Source organism: Vidua chalybeata, chromosome 7 (assembly GCF_026979565.1).
Source record: "Vidua chalybeata isolate OUT-0048 chromosome 7, bVidCha1 merged haplotype, whole genome shotgun sequence".
In the NCBI taxonomy this organism is placed as follows: Eukaryota; Metazoa; Chordata; class Aves; order Passeriformes; family Viduidae; genus Vidua; species Vidua chalybeata.
In genome coordinates this window covers 32,191,465-32,213,200 of record NC_071536.1, presented here as the reverse complement: position 1 = coordinate 32,213,200, position 21,736 = coordinate 32,191,465, and the positions used below count along the sequence as shown (strand labels likewise).

The 21,736-nt window shown below is 39.6% G+C and overlaps 1 protein-coding gene across 1 annotated transcript in view; it reads left to right on the top strand.

The window, feature by feature from the left end:
* Positions 1 to 4,095: 4,095 nt before the first annotated feature.
* NCKAP5 (NCK associated protein 5) overlaps positions 4,096 to 21,736 on the top strand; it is a 354,946-nt gene continuing 337,305 nt past the window's right edge. The window contains exon 1 of the mRNA XM_053948355.1: positions 4,096 to 4,156. The gene's annotated coding sequence lies outside the window, so the exon portion shown is untranslated. The remainder of the gene's footprint in view (positions 4,157 to 21,736) is intronic.

Sequence of the window (21,736 nt, the reverse complement as noted above, 5' to 3'; positions counted from 1 at the left end):
TGCTAAGGACCTTTTCCCTATTCTTGACATGCAGGGGGAGGGTAAAAAGCTTTGAAAAATCACCTAGCAAGGTTAAAAACCAAATTATCTTTGTGATCAAAAGCTTACCAGCCAATCAAACTGCTTCAACTGAAGGCCAGTTTTTGACAGTGAGTATCTGAAGAAATTCATGTATAGCCCTCACACCCTTCCTTTTATTCTCTCCACTTATTTCAACTTGTCAGTTGTTTATCTTCTCGGCCAGCTACCCCAAGAACGTGTTTACTCTGTTAACTTGTGACACCTCACATCCTTGTAGGTATATGTTTTGTGAGACATACTTAGCTGTGTTGGTAAAAGTGAACATAATAGTAATTTTCAAAGAACATTTTCCTCTTCAGTACTCTGGAGAAATTTCCATGATATTTTAGGAACCAGCTCAACATTTCCAACCATGTGCAACTCCAAAGAGGGCAAATTCTGCAGCCTACAATTTGTTAAACTTTTTTTTTTTTTACAGATCACTGTACTCCAGTGATCTAAGTATTTACTGTGGGATCAGTTTAGGATTTTATATTATATCATATTACAATCTGTTGGGATTTTAACATCCTGCATTTTTGCCCTAGACTAAACTGCTCTTCAGCCTTCCAGCTTGTCTGTCCTTGCCCCAACAGTAGCTAGAGAGTAAAACAAGGCTTTTACATGGGCTGGTTGTCTGAGGCTGCACTGAATCACACAGGACTCTCAGCACTGTGGGACATCCCTCAGGGAAAATCCTCTTAGCTCTGCCCACCTGCCTTTTAACTCTTCAGGCTGTGACTGATCACCTCTGCTGCAGCTTTAGGGGTTTGTGATAAGAGACTGAACCTTGAGACATCTGGGTCCAAGCTGTTTTTTGCTCCTGAGCTGGTAAGAAGTGAGCAAGCACATCACAAGTTCAGGGATTCTGGCATGCTTCAGTAAAGGTGCAGTTTAGGTAACTCAATCTTAGCCAACTCTTGTATTTTCCATGTCCTTGTTTTGGGTTCTTCAGCGAGGAGAAACTTTTTGAGTAAATAACAAAGTAGAGTCAAATGTGGATAGTGAACCTGAAATAGTATGGATTTTGTGTTAGTATGAGACATGGGGTCTTTAAGAGATCCTAGCCATACTGTGAGAGGTTAATTGACAAGCTTTCCTAATATGTGTGTGTACTTAGATCAGTTTGTAATGTCTCATCTTACCTGTCTGCTCATCAAAAATGAGGCAGTACAAAGCTGAATTATTTCCTCAGATACAAGAATCAGTTCAGCCCACTGCACATCAGGCCAGGAGCAATGACTGCAGCTCATGACTTTGACTTTTAAATCTTTTCACTCAACCTGCAGCTAGTCAAGAACTGAATTCTGCTGTTAATTTTGTTCTACCAAAAGTCCTGGCATTCCTGCCAAAAATAAGTTGTATCTGCACAGCCAGCAGCTATATCTTATGACTTAGAATAGAAATTAGATGGATAAGTGCACTGACAGGGTGAGCTAATGGCCACTCCCTTAATAAGTGCTGTAATTTGAAGAATGCAAAATCTGTTTGTCCACCCTCATGGCAATTCTCCTCTTGGGAAGAATAACTCGCTGGTTAAACCCACAAATTTCAGTACTCGTTTTGTCGTGCATTTATTTTTACAATAACCACACTTCTGAAAAAGTCAGAAAAATTGCTTTCAGGCAACTCAAGTCAGAGCCTCTGCAGTGCTGCCTGACCAGAGACATGTGAGTTGTGTGTGCTGTCCTGGTCCTGCTCACTCAGGTGTGTTTAGCCTGGAAATGCATTAACATACCCTAGGAAATTTAGTAAGTGCTAGATTTTGCTAAATAATATAAATTCTTCCTGGGACCAGGCTGCAATTTTCCTTAAGGCTCATCCTTTTTTATTTCATTAAGCGCTTGGCTTTTTCAATTAAACTAGTGGTTTCCTTCTTTTATGACTCTATGCTCTCTTCCTTTCTTCTACATGTGTTTGTCTGCATTAGTGTCTCAGAGAAAACCAGTTTTGTCATCAAGAGAGCCTCAATGTAACCTGTATTTTGAAATTTCATAACTACTTCTAACGGCAGGAGAAAAAATTAATTTCATCCTTTGTCTGAGAAAGTATACTATTAAATCTGTGACAGATTTAAGCAAAATCTAACTATTCTGCTGATCTTATGGGCTTGTTTCTATGGAAAAAGCTGAAGCCTTCTGGAGGTGTGTATCCAAGCACAGGGCCTTGTTCATGTTTGCTTAAATGGCCCTAGTGAAGCTGAGACTAAAGCTCTATGGTTTGAAATGGATCTGATTCAATATTATGTGTTAGAACTTATTACTCCCATAGCCCACTTCATCCTCACAGTATTTTGAAGACTTCCTGGATCAGACTGGCAAGCTCTTAATGAGCAAGATATAAAACCTTGCTGAGTGCAACAGAATAGGAACACAGCCCTTGTGTGTTTGAGCCATGGAGGTAAATATAACCCAGAGTTACACAGTATGGCGTTTCTCATGTGCTACAGGCTGATTAGTCACAGGAATAAATGTAGGGGACATACAACAGATCTCCAGGAAAAGTAAAAACTTGTATTTTAGAGGCAGCAAGTGGCAGAGGTAGCAATTGCCTGCATGAGCAGTTGCAATGAACTCAGCACCACTAATGTCAGCAGGGTATTGCTGCCACTCAGGGCAAGCACCAAGAAAACCAGGCAGTCTGTTATTAAGATCACACAAATGTTTTTAATGGCACTCTTTCAGGCTAAAAGCAGGATTTCAGCTTGCAGCTGACTGCTCTTGTTCAGGTGTGTAATTGCATCTAGCCTGATTTACAGCAGCTAAGGATCTGACCCAAGATTGGTTTTCTCTCTGTAAATACAGGCAGAATTTGGGTTGAGGCTTTTATGTGTAGCAATTAATAAAACAGTGAAAACTTGGCTTCCGCTCATCCCTGAGCTCAAGTTTCGCTTGTTTTGTTGTTTGTGGAACAGTTTAGGGTGTTTAGATGTGAGTGGCCAGGTGTTTCCAATATTGAACCTCTTCGTGTGGAAACGTGCACAGATAAGGGAGCTCAGTCTGTCACAAGGCTTGCTGGTGCTCTTTCGGCGTTTGAAGTTCTGACTTGAAAGGACTGACTTCTGAGAAATCGAGGCACAGAGTCCCAGCCCCTCTCTTTCAGCAGGAACTCTGTGACAGAGATTCAGATTAGGAGCTGGACTAGTTCTCCAGTGAGTACCCCGTGCCTCGGTGGGAGCTGAAAATGTGTTTGAGCTCCACAGTGCTACTTAGGCTTGGACTTCCCCTCTGAGAAGGAAAGGTCAGTATTTATGCCCTTAGCACCTTGTGAATAACTATTCTTGATGCTGTTTCTTGCTTTCTTGTATTTTCATCTTTGGAAAGTAAGAGGGTTTTCTTCAAAGTGCATTGTTACTGAAGTTGAGCTGTCTTAAATCTTGCAAAGATTATAGTTTGTAATTCTGTAAGTTTTCAAATTTGGAAGGAGTTGAAACTTCAACATACTGAAGTCCTCTGCTCTGCGCTTTAAAATCCAGGCAGGTTTGCACCCCTATTGTTAAATAAACAAAAGAATTAGGAGAATTCAGTGATAAATTGTGAAAAAGGCAGTGCCTTTTTTTTTTTTTTTTTTCTCCCTGTGCTCTTCACGTGGTGAAGCTGTTTAAGTTTTTCTTACTTTTCTGCTTTCCCTGCAAACACTGTTTATTCATTCTAGAAAAACATCAGTTGGGTAAACACAAGTATTTATACGTGTAGCACTGCAACTCCTACTAAGATGCAAATTGTGCTGCAGGGAAGATAGTTTGGGCTTTTCTTTCCTCCTCGCTTTTCTTTTTTGACAGTCGGTTAATAAAGACTCAACAATAAGCAGCTGCCTGTGATGTCATTTGGGACTTTGTCCACAGAGCTTGTATTTACAAGTACTGAGCAACTACATAGCAGCAGCAAAGCCAACTATCAGCAAACTTCATGTCTGCTGTTACTGAAGGACTTTGGTGCTGTGCAGGGTGTAGAAAGCTAACTCTGTTCTTCTAACCACAGACTTTTAAAGCTTGGTAAATAAACACTGGATAAACTCAAGAGAATTTCTGGACTGCAAAGACTTCTTACGGTTCTGAGTTCTCCAGGGCTGGCATGTTTTGACTGAACTGCTGCAAGTAAGGCTTTTGCTGTTTTGGTGTTTTTATCATCTCTGTAAAGCTTATTTTCTCTAGGAGTGTGTCAGCATTGCTATTTGTAGTTTTGTTTTAATTAAAAGAGCGGCAAGTATGTAGTTGTTAGGAGTAATTACAGCCGTGCATCTGACTGCAGTTCAGGACAAATGAAAACTTCATTCTGGCTTTTGTTTGTATGAGATTGCACTGAAGTGGCTCTCTCTTAATTTAAGTGATGAAACTTTAACATTCTTGAAAGTCTCCTGAGTGCTGTCATTAACTGAACAAAACCTGGGCTGGCTGACGATTGTTCCCTTGTAATTTAATTATATTTATTTGAATATTCAAGATGATTCTGAATTTTTAATAGAAATTCCTTGTAGTTTTTTAGCACAGTTTTCTTTAAAAATTATTTTGTTTCTTATGTAGGCATTTATTTCAAACAAATCTTGATTATTTTTCACTTTTAGCTACTGTTCAAGTTCTGGAGGTGTATAAGTTTAAAAGAGAGAAGCATACAGTGCTTTGAAATCTGATACCTTTTGGATAGAATGAATTCTCAATTATATGAGAAACTGTAATTTTCGTTTTGAGTGTTTATGTTAGGAATCATATCACATCCTGAAATATCAGAGCAGAAAAACTAACTTTCTGGTAGCTGCTGTGAAAAAACTTTGTGCTGCCTGCTGTTTGTGGGACACACCTGTGTTTCTGACCAGAGATTTAACTGATTTTCAAGACAACTAGCTGTGGTTGGCATGGAATTATCTATGTTTGACAGAGGAGTAAAATGGTCCATAGATGTGGTTTATTAAAATTTAGTTTACCCACTTCAAAAGCTGGTAAGAAACCCCAGGTCTCTTGCTTCCCATTCAATCTTTCACCCGAAGCCCATTCTAAATTACTGTCATTTCAGTTGTAGAGGCTTTTTCTAGGATGCAATCTAATCACAGTACTGTGTATGAGGAAATTTTTATTACTGTTTACCACTGTTTAATGATCTGTCTTTGTGAAGACAAAGCACATTTCTGAGGATTGAAATCAGAAAGTTATGATTGTATGATTGAAGTGTTATGAGGGTAAGTCAGTACAACTAAATCAGATAGGAATTGGAGAATTCCTCATGAATTATCACTATTTATTTTGGTTTGCTTTGCTTGCTACTGACTTTATTTACATGGCCTCTCAGTCCCACCCAGCAGCAGTTTTTTTGGGGCTTCTTATTAAGGTCAGAGGGGCTACAACTGCAGATGCCCCTCTCAAGTGACCCTGTTTCTACAGCAAATCAAAACTGTCCAGCTCTTCTTTTTGGATGCTATAATGTGGCTTGGCATGTCAGGATACTGTGCAATTCAGGAGCTGTTGTTCTGTCTTTGCAATGGCAGCATATTCTTCTGGGGGGTGGAGGGAACCAACCTAAATTTAGCTCTTCATTAATACCATGGGAATGGCAAAGGCTTTTGGTGTTTCAAATGGGTGTGTAAATAAGCATATTTTTATTCCTCAGGTGTTCATTCTCATTTTCCAGAAATAATACTTTAAAAGTTTATATGGTCTTTAAAAGATGTTTTTGTAGCTCAGAAAATTTCACCAGATGCAGGAGTGAAGTGCAGAGATTTGTGACAGAGGCTTTCCTTTGGGGAGATGGAATGGGTTTGATCCCTATCACTGACTCCTGGAGCAAGTCTTTCCTTTCCTCTGTCACCTTGTGGCCAGTAAAGATGATCTACTGTTGTGAACTGATAATTCACACTTGCAAAGTTTCAGATATTGTTGGCAAATAAAAGCCTTTGAAATCTTCAAGATAATTAGAACAAAGTGAGAATAAAAATCCCTACTCCAGTTATTCTTCTCACTTTAATTTTAAATGCAAATTCTAATCTGAAAAACGTGAATTGTACTGCTTTTAAAGAAAACTTCATGGGTTCCTATGGTATTGTTTTTGTACGTGAATTGTGTATAAGTGTTTAGGGGGCTTAGATTTATGGAAGTAGAAATCCTGCCCCAGTAAATGTAAAACAGGAGGGTACAATTCCACTTCAGTCATGAGCTAATCTTCAGCTAATTCCCTTAAAAGCAGAAGCAGACACTCAAAACCTGATGAGCCCGTGGGCATCTAATTTTCATTTTCCTCTTTTGCATTTTCCTTCTCACATTTACATTTTCTTTCTTATATACCAATGTAGCAAATTAGGATATAGACTGAGCTCACTTTTCAGCCAAGGGATCCCCTGGTTGGATTTTTCCTGAGAAATCTGCCCAAAGATACAGAGTATAATCTGATAATATTCTGGGATGGCATTAAGAGGGACAATTGCCAAGAGAATGTCAGTTCTTTGGGCTTTCTCACCATCTGAAAAGAAATGGAATAAGAGCAGACTCCAGCCTATAATCATCTGACAAGTGGGATTGGGGTTGGATAAAAGACACTGAACAAAGGTGTCAAAGGGAATCTCAGCTGGCTGAGGAGCTCAGCACGGTGCAGCCAGGGCCAAATGCAGCAGGATGCTCTGCAGCTCGCGTGTGGCTCTGCACGTGTTCAGCTCCTGGCAGGACTGCAGTTATGCTGAAGAAAAATTCATGCCAAAGCTGCCAGAATACCTTCAGAAGTTAAAGCATGTAACATGCTGTTTTATTACTAAAACAGGATAAATGTACAATGTAAATAGAACATGAGCCATTAGCACTTGTAATGCTCTGTTCTGTACTGTCTACTGACACTGCTTGTGCAGCATGCAGGAACCTGAATTACATTAGGATTCCCCTGATGGTTACATGAATTAGTCATGATGTTTTCAGGATGAACAGTTAGATAGCTATTACGTGAAAAACACTGGGAAATCTTTTATGTGCCCATTGCTTGGCATTCAGGTGGATCAGATAAACGGGGTTTGTACAGTGGCAATGGCTTCTGGAAACGGGCTGTGACATTGCCTATGGGCTATGAATGATGCAGACCCTGAAAAGCAGGTTGGATTATAAAGCAGTGGATAAAAATTATATTGCTGAAATATGGTCTATTAATATTGACACACAGCAAGAACAAATGGCACTGTTAAACTGCATGTTTGATAAGCTTTCCACAGGACAACCCTATTTGTTTCCAGAGCCAAAGCAGCCTTGGATGGTGTGTGCACACAATAGGTCTGGACAGAATCAAATGCGTGTCACAAATTATTTTCTTTGACAATGCTAATTGATTATTATAATTCATCGTTATCTAAATTGTTAAATTCAATACTTTGCCGTATCCTTTTGTTTCTTTGTTGCTCAGACATAATACAGAAAGGAAGAGTTAATTACCACATGCAACAACAGAGGCAAATTTCATTGTCTGCTTCACTTTGATTGAAGCTGTATTGAATCACCACTGTGGATTTTCAGCAATGGTGGAGAAAAGAAGGAAGCAGGAATTCTTTTGCAGTGAAGTTGCTTTTGGGGGTAGCTAACATTTGTATTTCAAACAGTATCCTTTTGGCAGCTGGGCTCCATTATGCTTGTTTTGCCTATACTAAATATTACCTAATTGTGCAAAACTGAAATCACATGTGTGCATCAAGCCTGTGGGGAATCAGTGGCAATCCTTGAGGAACACAGCACAACTTGACACAAGCAGGAGGGCTCCATTTGTTTCTAAAATTACTTACTCCTCTAGATATGAGCATTTGGCTTGTTTCTTCAGTGCTCTGTTGATGGCCAGAGCTGCATCTGGTGGGTGAAAGGAAGTAATGCTCTCCTCAAGGGAATTCTGGAGAGATTAAGTGATGACTTAATTTATGCAAAGTCTTAAAACTCTGCTCTACTCTAAGATTTGGTGCAACTGCTGTAAAATGTAGGATCTTTTCTGCTGCTCTGAAATGATCTGACAAAATGGTACATAGCAGTGAAATTTTGGGGGGGTTATTTTGCCAGTAGAGGGCCGTGTTAAACTGGATAAAATACCTCCCTCTTGGACTCACATTTTCAGTGAGGAACAGCTTAAAGCATATGGTTGTTTTCAACAGCAAAATGAGTAAATAATTAGATCTTTTAGATGCTATTGAATGATTAATTATTTAAAATCAGAATCACATCACTTTTACAGCGCGATGCGGTTCTGTGTCAGTCTAATCAGACTGAATTTTGGCCTTTAAAATACATCACACCTACCTGTTTATTCTGAATTGTTCAAGGTTGATAGATAGAGCCCTAATAAGTCATTAAGCTGACGTGATATACAGCAGCAGCATGTGCTTTTGCTATAATGACACAAATGAGAAAAGAATTGTTTTTTAGAGGTACAATCACGTTTGTTTTTGATGTGGCCTATAAACTAGAACTCATTATTCAGGCTCTAGTGCTGCAGGAGTTGACCTTTGGCAAAATATTTTGTTATCCTCAATCTTTTATACAGGCCTTTTGTGAACTCTGCTCAGCTCTCATTTTGCTGATTGCATTTAAAGTCATTTATTGCACAGTGTTTGCCCTTCTAGCAGATGTTAAAGGATTCCCTGCCTCCCCCTTAAAGACTACTCCTCCGCAGCATCTAATTATAACCTACACAAAAGATTAACAGATGTTATAATTGTCTTTACTCATTGATTAAATAGTTTCTGCATGATTTGCTCTCTCTTCCTCTCATTGCTGATTTGTGAGCTCTTTCTGGATAAGTCTCATGCGTCTGCAATTTGTTAACAGCGCTGTCTTCAGTTTTTAACTTTTTGTGTTTGTGGTTCAGTTTGAGCAGGTTATTGCTATTCTGCTGGACAATGTGACAGAAATGTGTTAAAAACAGGTGCTTTGCACACATTCCTTTTCTTCCTCTTCCTTTTAACTACTTCATCTAAAATATGGATTTAATGGATTTAAACTGGAGACTGGAGGGGTAAATGCTGAGAGTTGCTTAGCAGTGGTTTTGTCCCTATATTTCAGTTGCCACTTGCAGAGAAAATTAGTGGCTGAGAAAATCAGTTTAAGAAGAAAGTTCCTAGGAAGAAATTTCTAGTAGGACTTTCCTAGTAGGACCATTAGAAAACTGTGCTTTTTGGATTTTTTAAATGTGATTTATCTCTCTCACTTTGCAAAACAAATTAAGATTACTCTGTTTTTGAGCTAATTAATCTCATCTGTGTTTTGTTCCCACATTGAGGTGAGGGCTCTGTTCTTGAATGGATCCATAGTCCTTCCCCTACAGCACAACAGTGCCAAGCTTAGCAACTGTTATTTCATGTTCTTATAAATCTTGTAGCATCTTGAACAGGGCCAGACCAAACAATGTTCCTTTTCAGAGGGGTGAAACATCTTGCACATGTGTTTAAACTGCTGGGGGTTGATTCTACCAAAGTGTCCTCCCTGTTGTTTGAATTCTGTACAAGGTTCTCCTGCTTTCCTTCATTAACACAGATGTAAATAAATGATAGGTCCAAGGCTTCCATGACAGTCTTGGGAAATCTCTCAGTTCTATGAAGCTGCATCTGCTACAAGGCCTAAGCCTGAAGGGCTCTGCCTTGCTTTGCTCCAAATTGGTCTAACAAGAAAGAAAATGAATAGAAAATATTTTCTCACTTGTTCTCAGACAAAATGTCTGAATGGGTTAAAGAGAAAGTATTGTGATGTTTCCCCAGCCCATCCCCCAAATCCTCGTCAAACACAAAGCTGTTTCCTTGATTCCTAGCCAGAGAACCACCTCATTTTGAGGCTGGGCTCACCTTCTCTGGCCAAAAATATTTTAGCATTTTTTACTACCTAAAACACTTGAGTTCTCTGTGATGTCTGGGAATATTGATTCAATTAATGTTGGTTCATGCATATGTAGGACACCCTGTGTGAGTCTGCTTTGTTGGTGCTCTGTGTATTCTTCTCTTCACAGTAAACACCATACATGGTGCTGGCTGTGAGATTTTGATAGAGAACCTACAGCACTTTATGTTTGTATTTGGTTTTTAATGTTGGTACCTAATATATAATTCATGAGTTTTAATGGTGTGATTGATAATATTTGCAGTGCATAACAGCATTTGTCTAGGGACTCAAAACTGCTCTAGAAACAGAGGTACTTTGTTTGTGAGATTAGCAAAGAACACTGTATCCTCCTTGTCTTTAAATGACATCTCGGTGCCCCTGAATACTTTGAATTTATGAGCTGGGGGGAGCAGATTATAGATTCGTAATAAGAAAATTCCAGGGTGCCAACTGTGCTTGCAAAGTGTATTTTAATCATATAGACACCTGTCCACTACCAACTTGTAATATTTCTTAGAGGTCACTGAGCAGCCAGCTGATGGAAATCACTTTTACTCTATATCAACCTTATCTGAGTTTGAAACACTAATCCAGAGGTAAAATGCTAAAATCCTGATTATCAATAATCAAACCTGTCTAATCCCCATATTATGCTGGAGGTAGAAGGCCCAGATTCTCTTTGCAGTTACACATGAGAAACGCTTAGAAAATACTAAAAGTTCAGCCAAATCATTAAGGATTTTTAACACCTGCTTATATGAAGGCAAGCATTAAAATGAAACCTGGTGTAATATTTTAATAAACAGCTCTCTGTTATGTCACTGCCTATTAGCTCTAACTTTTGAGACCAAGATCTTAATCTGAATTTTGAGGTTGCACCAGTAAATGAAAGAGAGCACCAAAAGACTGGAAAGGGTAGCACAATCTACAAGGGCTCAGGTTGGCCATTCTCCTTGTCTCTCTGCTTGAGAATCTGTAGACTTGTCTGGAATTTAATGATGTGCTTTGCCTAAACCTTCCCTTAAGCTACAATTCTGTCCTGGTGTTATTGATTGGGAATGCGTCCTGATGTTCATGGCAAACCAGTTCTGTCATTTATAGTTACCAATTTGTCTTTAATCAAGTGAATTGCTTTTCTTTTTGATTACCAGAAAATTCTGTCATCAGAAGGAAAAGCTTGAATAAGACATTGCCAAGAATTTATCACCTAGATGATAGTTTTGGGTGCAGACCTGGGAACAGAATGGTTTGTAAGGTACAAAGCCACACACAGTGCACCACAAACCCTAGGCAGGGTTTTCCTTGCTCCTGGCAGGGAACAAATCTTACTGATGGGTCCTGTCTCCCCAGAAAAACCCTGAAACGTCACTTTTACCACTGGCTGTTTGTTTGAAAGCAAGTTATGCTTTACCTGTTTTACTTATTCCTTTTACCTGAATTCCAGGTTTGGATCCTATGTGTCACTGAGGATTCTGAGCTTGGATGCAGAGTTCGAGAGTTCCTAAGTCTGGGAAGCATAACTGAGACCCCTCCTGAGGTCTGTGACTTAACCAGCCCCAGCTAAGGCTAGATCCCTTTAGCTCCTGCTGTGAGGCAAAGCAAAGGTGGAGATTTAACTCACAGGATCCTCATCCAAGAAGGGGGGAAGGATGGGAAACTTGTGTTCAGGGCACACCTTTAGGCAAGAAGTCCCATAAAGGCCCCACCTGGCTTCTTCTTTTCTGTTTTCTTCCCTTTCCTGGAGTCCCACTCAGAGTTTCTCCTCTCTCCAGTAGCTGCAGGTAATATTACTGTGAGCCAACAAAGAAAATCAAAGGTGAACAGCACTAAAGACTGCTGCAACCTGCTTAATTCCCCCACTATTAAAGAAAAATATGGGCCTACTCTAATTATTTTTTTTAATGCTGCTTTAATGCTTCCTAGTTTCCCCTGCAGGGAAGATGGGTTTAAATCTGTGGAGGGACTGGAGGATATCTGTCTCACCTACGCAGCTGCTTCTGGTGGCAGAATCTTTTCTTTGTTGGCTTTAATTCAGTTCTAGCTGAATTTCTCCCATCAAATTAATTTTGACAGAACAACAAAGACGTGTATGAGAACTGAGCGTCTTCCACTGCACAGAGCAGAGTTTGGAGAGAGGATTATTCCCCTGTTTGAGTTTATAGTGATGTGCACATCTGGTAGATAGAGAAGAGTAATGACACAGAGAAGCAGCACTAATAGAAAGTTTCACTATTAAAGTCTTTGACAAAGAGGATTTATTCAGTAAATGACACATATATTACTACCTTCACAGGGCAGTGGAGAAACTGAGACAGAAGAAGTCAGTGAATCAGCCTAAATCTCCAACTCAAAATATGGGCAAACATTTAGGGTTTACCTGAAATGAACCAAGTAGATTTTTTTTTCTTCCTTGCTTATACTCAAAACTGTTTTTTTCCCAATCCACCCTGATTTAATAAACTTTATGTAGAAAAAAACCCAAACTTTTAAGGGTTATATTTAGTCTTGAAATACACTTTTAAAGTCACAGAGGAACCTTTAGAACATGCAAGTGTATTAACATTTTTCCCTTCTATACTAATAATACTTTTTATTTCCCAGCTGAATTTTGAGCTAAATAGTAATATTGAATAACTTTGGTTATTGCAAGTCTAGAGAGGTGCATAAACTATACACTTAAAGGCTTTATTTAAATCTGCATAGCATTACTTCCAAGAAATAATCTAGGTAAAAATTATCCACTTGGAGTTGTTACATGAATTCTATAGAAAAAAATGGGTGAAAAATTCTGTGCCAACCCAACTGTTGTTTTTAAAAACAAAGATGTCTTTCAGATTTTAGTGAATAACTGACTTACAACTTGCCAGTAGTTTTGGTTTGCTTGGTGTTCTTTTTGGTTTTTTTTTTTTTTTTTCTCCTTTTGTAGTTGGGCTGTTTTTACTTTGCATTCAAAATGGACAGATGCTTGAGAGAGAGATTAAGGAATCCTAATAGTATAGCTCATTTCTTTCTAATATTTTCTGGATAGTACTCTATCCATAATCCCAGAGTGTTGGATTATTATTTGTGATGGCAGTCTATACTGGCACTGACATTTCATTTGATAGAACTGAGCACAGGTGAGGTAAAGACTTAGAGAATGACATAAAACATAGAAGAACTATGAACTTTAAGTAGGAAATTCATTATTATTTTTTAATTTACATTTTTATTACATTTCTGGCAGATGGAGAAATTAGAAATCAGTGTGTGACAAACAGTCTTCACACTGAGGAACTGGAATAAGCACTGCCAGCAGCTGATGGCATGGGGAGGAAGGATGGAGTAACATTTTTTCAAATGCAAAAACCTTTGTCTCTAATGTGGGTGAACTACAGCAAAGTATGGAGATGCTGAGAAGAAAGGCAGAGCAGGCTCTTTTCCTCCTCATCAGAATTGCTGGACATTCTGGCAGCATTCTCACTTCCAGTATTTTTTTTTTGTACTTCATCCTGCCCAATTTTTTCATATGACGAGTGTTCCTTTGATTCTCTGCATTGGATTTCACTTTAGGTAATTTCTTCAGATACTCAGCATCATTTCCCCCTCTTTATTTCTTTTTAGCCTACTGTCAATAAACTTAATCAATTTCTCGCTGTCCCTACTGTTAGGATATGTCCCTCAAACTTGTGTGGATGGTCATTCCTTGACATTTTAGTCTCCTTTTTGTCATTGTTTAAAGCTGCTATGAAGGGACTGGTTATTCATTCCCCACTAAGTCAATACTTTAATCATCTTTGCTGCAATTGTACGAATGCCATAGTTTGTCTCTATCCTTTTGGCTCAGGCTGAATTCTGCAATAGAGATGAGATTGTTCTGAAATTGCAGGGGTAAGAGGTGGAGGGCTGCTTGATATGCCACCACTGTGCAGTGTTCTGTCACCATTAAGAAAATATGCATGAAGACAGAACATCATTCACTTTTAATGTTTCCATGATAGTTTTCTTGGCCATAAGCTGAAGGTGGAGTTTAATCAATGTGTATCAATTCCTTTCAATTTTATGGTCTTGATATCCCACAGTCCTACATGCTCTGCTGTGTAAGAATAAAGTGAATCTATATTGGCTGGGATATCTCCCTGGGGTTTTTCTTTATGTATTCTCATCAGTGTACAGGCAATACATCCCACAAAAAAACTGAAGGTGGTAGAGCAGAGTTGTACCCTGTCACCTTTCTGCTGTGACCATGAAGTACAGACACTGCTGAAGCACGTGTGAGAGTTGGAGCTGAATTCTTTTAGGTCATCCTTAGGTGATAGGTCAGCTGAAATGTGAGTGGACTTTTAACTTCTGTAAGGGCTGAAAAGGTGGGGAACCAGCTGAAGGACTTCAGTGCCCATCCTTATAGCAGCTAGATTCATCCTGGCACCTCCAAATTCTGCTCTGGTACCATCTCTCTTGAGTCTTTTCCATAGCAGTGAATGGAGATGACTGCAGAGTCCAAGGACCTGTAGCTGTCCTAACTGCACAGATTTACACAGCTCTGAAGGCAGTTGCACAGAAAAAGAAGTAATACATGATTTTTTTCTGATAGAAATATGCACGATGTTCTGTGTGGGAAGCACCTGGAGCTGCTCAGCTGACTGAGGCTGTGTGTTCATGCTTTGCTCCCTGCTAGTCCATCCCTTCAAACCAGGGGCTCAGTTCTGGTCTGGCTGGAAGAGATCAGTGCTGTCTTTCCCCTTTTGTTCTTCCCCAGGGTGGACTTTAGTCATGGTGAGATGGAGGAGCTATTTTCACATGATGCAAATAGCAGAGTGGAGCCCTTTCTCAGCTGCCCCCTTCCCAGGTCATGGAGGGATGATATGCATTTCACTGTACCTTATCTTCCCTTATTTTTCACACGACAGAATGGGATTATGAGCTTGATTCACTTTCTTTTCTGGGCTGTTATTGAACTGTTGAAGTAATACCTTCATCATGAGGTTAATGCCTGTAATGTAAGGACAGCCCCTGGCCCACTGGGAGTGTCTGTACAGCAAGGTGAAACGTGAGACACTGTGTTACAACCCGCAAAGCCCCAGGTTCATTAGGAACGAATTCTGCAGCCTAGACACTGACATTTCCCTCTGATGCAGATGACTTTGGTTATCTAAGGATGCACAGAGCTGGAAGCTGAACGTGTTACTAGTAACTAAGGAAACGTTTTTACAATACTTACTTTCCTACAGGGAGTTTTCCTTTGAGCCATGTGAACATTTTGAAGTGTCACCCAGTGCTCTGAGGAGTAAAACCAGATGTCTGAACACTATGTTAAGATGGTTTAATAATTCTTTATATCCACTGAGTTGGAATACCACAATAAATAAATGATCTTTTATTCCTTTAATCTCTGCTGGCAAGGAGGACCAAAAGGAGTTGCATTTGTTTGGGATACTGTGACCATCACAGACATCAGCATCTCTTTGAGCAGTCCAGGTGGAAGGGGTGGAGTGCACACAATGAACTGATGATTTTTAGTGGTCCCTCTGGACTGTGGTTAAAACAGATGGGCAGGCAAAAGAGATGCTGACTGAAATGCATCTGCCTCAGACGGAGGGATCTTTAGGCACATTTCAAAAGCTCCTACTTCCAGTTTCAAAACTGAATTGGCAGTCCACCATTGCTTGCAATAGAGACCCTGATACAGATCTTATATGTAGGTCTGAAATTTTTAGACTTTCTTGAGCAGTGCCTTGATTTATACTGATAAAAGAAAAAATGAGAAGAAAACAAAAATCAAAGTGAGCAAAACATAGAGAATTTGACTATGTGTTCTAAATTCTTTTCTCTAGTTAGTTGTCTATCAAACTGATTCAGATGCTGGATTTAATTTTTCTGGAACATATTAGATGAACTGGATGTCACTGCCTCTGAAGAAGATTTGTAATTCAATGTTTGATGGGATTTTTGTTGAGTCTCTGCTGCCAACCAGCCACTTTACCATGAGAAATAACTAACCCTATTAATGATGTATTAGATTAGAGGTTACATCTAATTGATGCCAGAGGAGTCTTTGTTGAGATATAAATGGGGCATTTGCTTTTGAACGTCGAAATCACCACATAACCTGTAGGTCTGTGAACAGTAACAGTGAAATTTCCTCAGGTCCTGAGTTCAGCTTCTGCAGGTGGCTGGAACTGACTATTTCTGACTAAGCTCAGCTGTGGTTCCCATGGGAGACAAATATGTGTTGAAGCCCCCAGAGGCAGCTGCTGCTATGCTGAGAACATGACTTTTGCAGGTTAACAGCCTTGCATTGCTGAAAGAGGCTCCGTAACTAAGGAAGTCCATGTTTACCAAATAATAACCTATTTCACATCATTTATAATAGTATTTGGTAATAAATAATATATAATAATAGGTGGTTAGAAACTGAGCCAAGAAATGGGAGCCTTGGATCTAATGTTTCCTTCAGCCTGAATAGCCTCAGTCATGGTTGGATGTCTCTTTCTTGGTTACAGGTCTTACAGTGTTCTGAAGGATTTGATTTCAGTGCAGAAGCTAAGGATACAGAAACACCATTGTCATAATCTGTTTTTTATTGATGATAACACTATAATATCACCTTTTTCTTCCCATGCTGTCCTGACTACAGATTCATGCATTCTATCTGCTCATCTTTCATAATTTTTGTCTTGATAATTTTATTGCATGATATGAATGCTTCATATGTCCCATAAAAGCAAACAGGGGAGGGTAATCCTTTGACCTTTCAGCATTCTTTGGTGTAATTTACTGGCGATTCCTCTCCTCCCTGAGGCATGGCCCTGAAATCCTATGATAAAAATGGACAGCCAATCCAAATAGAAAACATTGAAAAGGTTAAAGCTTTGATTATGTTAGTCTATAAATGTTCATAGTCTTTTTTTTTCTAGCAGAAAGAAAATGAGAGCTGAAAATGGCAATGGATGAATCATGCTTATTACAGAATACGGAAATGATATTGGTTCAACCTGTTCCTGCTGAAAGAATATAATCTTGAGCCCTCTCATTTTATGTCACTGCAACCCACCTTATCCTCTTAAATGAATGCATGCATCCATTTAATTAACCTGGTGAGATACTGAGATATAAATCTTTTAAATGCTTCTCATGCAATTCATCTTGACAGCTGTCGTAGTAATAACATCTTTAATGCCATATTATTTATTTTCTCATGTATTGAAATTCCTGGTATTATTTTGAGCACATTGATAGGTTTGCTGGATTTAAGCCTTTAATCTTAACTTGTTTAAATCCTCAGAGCAGTGCTATAGAAAGCTTTACTGGTTGTTTAGTTTGCTGAATAAATGGAAGATTATCTTGCATGAAGAAAGCATAAATGTTTTGAAAACTGTGGCTGAAACATGGTGGAATTTAGAGCTGGGATGCTTTCTTTCAAATGTGTTTCTAAAACATGCTGCTGAGTCTCTTCTTTGCTGGCAAGTGATCACCAGTCAGAAATTGCATGAGGCCATCCTATGTGCTCTACTGTTTCCCTTCTGAGGGATGGGGTAAGGGCAGGAGAGATCCACAGCATTTGGCTCTCAAATGAGGCAACCCTTTGTAGACTGCCTTGTGTCAATGTCATTGTGCTTCACTGAAATAACAAATAGTCAAAGAATCTTTGCATAGTTAGGAGATCATCTAGTCCAGCACCCTGCCAAGGAAAAGTGAGAGATGAGAAGGTTCCTTGTCTAGCTCTGACCCTTCCCACACTTCTTTGGGGGGCTACTTTAGCATGGCCTGGTATATGATGGGCAGATAATGGTAGGACAAGGGGGAATGATTTTAAACTAAAAGACGAGAGATTTGGGTTAGGTGTTAGGAATCCTTTTCTCAGAGGGTGGTGAGGCACGGGTTGTCTGGATAAGTTGTGGATGCCCCATCCCTGAGAGTGTTTGAGGCCAGGTTGGATGGGGCTTGAAGCAACTTGGTCTAGTTGGGTGTGGGGTGTGAGGGTCAGAACAAGGTGATCTTTAAAGTCCATTTCAACCCAAGTCATTCTGTGATTCTATGACCTCTGGAAAGTTTTCAGTCAGAACTATAGGACCACTGGATTAGAGAATGTTTTGGGTCACAAAATAACTTGCAGGGGCACAGTTGACTCTGGGTACTGCCTGTACAGTTCCAGTAAACTTTGTAACAGCTTTGGAGATTGTAAGAAATTTGGGGTGTATGAAAATTAATTATTCCACATGAAAACAACATCAAAAAAGAGAACTAGAAAAGAATATTATTCTGCCCAGATATTTCAGAACCACTTGACACATATTTTAATACAACTTTCCAAAGCCAGTCAATATCTAGGTATATAGGCAGAATGGTACAGCAGTACTATGTTTGCTGTCTTGTAATTCCCATAATATTCTACTCATCTAAGCATTTTAGCTTCCTGCATTGGAACTTTTCTAATTTAATTAACTCATTAATGCTGGCACATGGCACATTCTCCTTCCCTGTCTGCAAAAATGCAGCTTGCTAATCTAAATAGCAACTTAATCCACTGGGTGTGAGTGCATGACATGTACATTAGTGCTAATGAACTGCTGAGCAGCCTCAGCAAATACCTGGGAGTATTTGGCATTAGGCAGGGCCTGCCCATGGTGCTGCTGTGAAATACACTGGGGCAAACCAAAAGGCATTTAGCTAAGTGTCAGGTTGTAGAAGTGCTGATGTTGTTGCAGTTTTCTATTTACCAAGTGTAGAATTTTGAAACACCAACTCAAGGGAGAATTTAGGAATTATTTTTCTGCTTTGTCATTTAAAGTCATGACCAAGCTAAATACCACGATGGGGAGAGATAAGGGTGTGGAAATGAAACCATGGTCACAGTTGCCTTTTAATGATTAGGCAGAATGTTTTGAATACTCTGCCATTAGGGGAAGAAAAAACCCAACCCTCCCCAAAAAACCAAGGAAAATAATCAAATTCATTAGTATAAACCTAGTATATTTTTACTGTCCCATGCCTAGCAAGAAAAATTTAGTGATTTTATAGAGGTGGACTTTGATCTGTTAAACAAACATCAGCTCTTTAGTTCTGGAATATTTTTTTCCCTTCCAGTTTCAGAGGCCCTGATAAACTGTACTGGCTATACTTCCCCTGCAAAGGCCACAACAAACACCAGTGGATGCACACTGATGTTAACACCAGAGCTGGAAAAAGAAACCCAGCTGCAAAATGACAGACTCAATTCAATTAGGTTCCGAGGAAACTGAATCATTCCACAGATTGGTAATGAGATATAAAATCTTTCACCTTTAGGTTACCTGTTCATTCTAACTAACATTTACATTGATGACAATCTTTACTTTCTCATTGCTGACTCCTGACCTATGCCAGTGATATTATTTCCCTCCTCTTCTCTTTGCTGAGGGATAATATCAGTTCTGGTTGTTTTCTCTCAGTCTTAAAGTCTGGCTGTCAAGCAAGCAGGGCTAACAGAGTAGGAAAAGCATTTAAAGGTGATCACTGTGTAACTCTGGCCTCATTCTGTTACCCAACAGATTTCCACAAACCACAAATTCTCTCCTCTTGTTAACAGCTGGGAAAGACAAGCTGGCTGCTGAGAGGGAATACCTTGCTGCCTCGTGGGTGTTTTGCCTTTTGGCAGCATTAAGTTGTGCAACGCCAAGAGTGGGGAGGCTGCATTGTATCTACCCTGAATTTAAACAAAAGGGTGCTGGTTTGCAGAGATATCATTTTTGTCATGTGTCATAACTGTTAAATTTATACATGTTTGTAAGAGAAAAATAAATACAGTCCCTTTCCAGTTACCAAACAGATCTACTGCATGCTAGTTCCCAGCTGGCATATGTTGGCATAATGTGAAATTTCTGTTGAAATGTGACTGCAGTTTCAAACTGCCTGAAAATATCTTGGATGCTTATCTGAGGAATATGATGTTGTACGTTTTCATCAGCTAAAGCAATATACATCAATCATCCTTTGTTACTACTAGAAATGAAGAGGGTATTATAATCCAAGAAATTTCTCTCAGATTCTAGAGAGTGCTTTTCTATGTTAATCACACTATTTCTCCAGGACATACTTTTCAAGCCATCTCCTGAAATAGTGAACATTCTTGTACCGAGTACTAAGAATACTGTACTTTAGGGTATATAATCAAGCTGATGCCTCTGGCTTGCTGGCTTCCTCAGCAGTGAGGGCAATACCCTATTGAAGCAAGATCACACTTGGGTCTTCCTCTGAGAGTTTTTTCTGTGTCCATACAAAACCTTGAGCCCTGAGCTCAATGCAAACACTGGGCAAACATCTGGGACCTGCATTGTCTTAGATTGATCCCCGTACACTTCTTGGGGATACAGCCTTCATCCCTGAGTGCTCTAAACCAAGTCCCTGCCCCCATATGCTCAGCATAGATGAGCTCCCCCTTAGGGAAGAGTCCTAGAGCAAGCAGAAACATTTCTTGCAGCACAAAGAACTAGAAGATGAGCCCCCAAAGGTTCAGAAATATACACGTCTGAGTGCAGTATGGGTGAAGACACCATAAATCAGATGTGACTTTGCAATAGTTCACAGTTCCACCGAGTTAAATGGGATCATCAGGGTCTGAGTGCTGATCACTGGGGTCTTTGCTGTAAACATATTGACAAGAAAATTGGTCAGGGAAGGCAGGTGTTCTCTTGGTAACACAAAAACAGTATTTCTGATGTTTGGGCAAACTGGTTCTCAGCACTTTCAAGACTGTTCCATCTGGACAGCTGTTCTCTTCTGCTGAGCTTCCCAGCGGATGTGTTAGCTCCATTTTGAGTTTATGTTAGTCTTTTGTTTGGTCTCAGAGGAAGAGAGATTTACTTGTGAGGGCCATTTTTTCTTTGTGACAAGCAGTATGATGCGCAAAAATGACCGTTCCAAGATGGAAACCTGTTCTGTTTTTCCCAAGTGCTTCACTCCGATGATCATTTTTCTTTAAAGGCCTCCTGAGATGGGTACTTTGAGGCATCAACATATGTTGGTACAGGTGATGTATTGTATTATCTTGTCTGTTAATTACATGTGATCCGAAACTTTGTGTGCTTAGCCTTAGGTGGTTAACTCTTCAGAGAGGTGTGTGACAGCCTGCTAAAGGTAATGTGCAGAGGTGGGAGCTCCCGTGGTGTGTGTGAGGGAAGCAGTGGAGCCAGCAGGTCTGCAGCTGCTGTATCAGTACATGAGCAGGTCCTTGTGCTGTGCTAGTTATGGCTAGTAAATCCAGCTCAAGTGCCCAGGGCAACATATAAACTATAGGAATAATTAATAATAATCCTTCCTGCTTTTACTTCTAAACTAGAATTTGGGACAGTTTCACCAAATACCTGCAGACAGAAACTTCAGGCACTTAAATTAAGTACTTGACCTTCCATGGGGATTACTGGCTCCAGCTGTAGCTCTCACTAGCTCATTCCTGAGTGGTTCCGTGCTCAACAAAGTCTCCCTTGGTGGAAGTCATGCTCTCCAGGCATGACTTGCTCTCCATGCTCAGGAGAATGATATAATGATTACATAAGGTCATTTGCTAATTTCTGGCGTAATCACACAAACAATGTAATACATTACTGCTGTGTTTGTTTAAATCCGTTGCAGTGTTTCTTTTGCTCACTAATCAGAAAACAATAGGAATTATGTGATATCACACCTTTGAGATTCCTTATTAGCATGTGTAGTTTTAGGGTTGGAGCTACAAAAAAAGCAAGCAAAGGCTTACCAGTAAACCTGAAGAAAACCCCACAAGGCAGCAATGAGCAGAGTGCAATGACAGATTTTCCTACTATTGTAGGTACATGTTCTCATTGCATGTGTTCCTTAGATGAATATATAGAGAGGTTAAATTTTATCTGTTTGGGAGAAAATAGCCTG